The sequence below is a fragment of the Macrobrachium rosenbergii genome, chromosome 16 (assembly GCF_040412425.1).
Source record: "Macrobrachium rosenbergii isolate ZJJX-2024 chromosome 16, ASM4041242v1, whole genome shotgun sequence".
NCBI classification, from domain to species: domain Eukaryota; kingdom Metazoa; phylum Arthropoda; class Malacostraca; order Decapoda; family Palaemonidae; genus Macrobrachium; species Macrobrachium rosenbergii.
The window spans coordinates 16,043,342-16,046,225 of record NC_089756.1 but is presented as its reverse complement, the minus strand read 5'-3'; positions in this window follow the sequence as shown (position 1 = coordinate 16,046,225).

Below are 2,884 nucleotides of genomic sequence, written 5' to 3'. Positions count from 1 at the left end.
TATAGATATACATTTATATGTAAATATTTATACATAATATATATATAAATATATACAGTATATGTATATGTATATCTTTATATATATACATATATATATACATGTATATATATATATTTATATATAAGTAAATAATATATTCACAAATATTAATCCACTAATTTCGTTTAATATTCAGCTCACTATACCTCAGGAATAACTCACACCGAAAGGGAATTATTAGTGATAGTGCTTTGTCACCTGTAGGATATGAACCGCTGTCCTGGTTTGGAAACAACGATGTGCAGTGACCCAGTGAGCCATCAAACCCTCTCTTGATGGCTTAATGGTCAAAAGTCACTGTACATCGTTGTTTCAGGACCAGGCAGCGGTTCGAATCCCGCAGATGACGAAGCACTAATCACTGATAATTCCCCTTTGTTATGAATTAACCCCCAGGGTAAAGTGAATTGGATATTATACGATATTTGTGGCTTGATGTTTGTGAATATAAAGAATATCACGGTGTATGTGACAAAAATTCATATGTATATATATATACGTGTGTATATATGTGTGTGTTCGTATATATACATACATACATACATACATATATTATATATATGTGTATATATATATACATATATGTAATGTATATCTGTTGTATATATATATATATATATATATATATATATATATATATATATATATATATATATATATATATATATATATATATATATATATATATATATATATATATATTTATGTGTGTAAACAAATTGTGTAAAACATTACACAATTTGTTTACATTAATTCGAATAATTATGCCTGGCGAATAGGAATATTGTAACGATACTTCAAAACAAACGAAGTAAAAAGAAAGTATAAACAAAAGAAAATATAGGTTCCCAAATATGACAGTTTTCCTTCATTTCGGTCGTTTCCCCTCAGGATTTAGTCGCATTTAGAAAAAATCCCACAGACAACCTAACAAGCGGTTCCTTAATGTCTCGTGTTTACCTGCCACAAATTTACTTTTTTTTTTATGATGAAGTGCAAAGGTCAATTTCTTGCTAAGCCGTCCTAAGTAGATCTCGCACCTTTGATGTAATCGGCTTATTATGCATAAACAGGAGCTACTGTATAAGTTATGACTTGCGATACAATCATATGACCGCAAGATTTTACCAGACGATCATAATCCTTTTTTTTTTACCCTGCATAAGAATGAGCTCTGCAAAATATCAAAACTCTATATTCCCTAAAGTGGCATCGCAACAACTGTGGTCATAAGGATGGTGGCGATCAAGGGTTAATGGTCGGTTTTTCGCAACCCTGTTATCGGCGTCCCGAAATGCAAATGCTGCGATTTGCATAATTAAATGACCCGGATAAAGTAAAAGATCTTGTCGATTGCGGTGTGATTAAAGGAGATCTCGGGATCGTGGATAATACTTGGTGGCTGATTATCTTTCTATCACTATGCGTGCGCATATTTTATACTCTCCCCCCCTCTCTCTCTCTCTCTCTCTCTCTCTCTCTCTCTCTCTCTCTCTCTCTCTATGTATATATATATGTGTATGTATGTAATAATATACATATACATGAATATATATGATATATATATATATGTATGTATATATATATATATATATATATATATATATATATATATATATATATATATATATATGCTTGAGTGCATGTGTGTGTATGTATATGTGTATGTGGGTATGTGTATGAAAAGCAAGGGTAAATGTATGTCTATATATGTATATCTTAGTGTGTGTGTGTGTGTGAGAGAGAGAGAGAGAGAGAGAGAGAGAGAGAGAGAGAGTGCGGATGTAAAAATTTTTGGGTTTTAATGCTTCTTCGGTGGAAAATTGGGCAATACTTGGATTATTCCTCTTGTATATAGCGAAGGCTAAAAATTAGTAAAATGAACATGAGAAAGATAGCCATACGAATGAATAGAAATATAATGGGGTGTGTGTGTATATGTTCACATATGGAGCCTCGGTGGCCGAGTTGGTTAAGGCAGCATCCTCGCACTTCTTAGAGGTCTGTGGCGCGGGTTCAAATCCGCAGCCGACCGGTCAGAGAGGCGGACACTTTGCTATCCGTGTAGACACCCTGGGATTATGTATGTAATCAACGGATAGGTTTGCTTAAAAGCGAATGGGTGTTACAGACTATTACACACACAAACAAAGCCACTCCAACATCTTCTAAAAACATAACAAACACCTCACACGTCTCGACTGTCGACCTCACCGCGTAACAACTCGCTGCTGGGAGAAAGAGCGCTGGTAAACTGGTACAATACAGTACATGTACACAATACCGGGGTCTAAGCGATGTCAGGCAGGGCAGCCGGTCGGGACTACAAAGTCTACCCCAAAGCCAAATCAAAGTCACTTCAAAAGAAGGCATCACGGCGACCCCATATAAAAATGGGAACAAGCTGGGAAGAAGAAGAAGAGGAAGAAGACGTGTATATGTTCACATATACAGTATATATATAAAGATTGTCATTTGGTTGTTCAGATCTATTCAGCTCTGCCAATTTAAAACAAGTAATAAATGCACCGAAGTTTCTTAGGCGCAGTCAAGTTTTCCGTACAGCGTATAATGTTGTATGAAATCTCAGCCACGGTCCGGTGGTGGCCTCAGCCACGGCCCATAAAACTCTTAGCCGCGGCCCATGAAACTCAGCCACGGCCCGGGGGTGGCCTATGTTGTTGGTACCTATAGCGGTTGCCAGGCGTACGATTATGGCTTACTTTAACCTTAAATAAAATCAAAACTACTAAGACTAAAGGGTTGTAATTTGGTATGTTTGATGATTGGATGGTGGATGATCAACATACCACTTTGCAGCCCTCTAGCCTCAGTAGTTTTT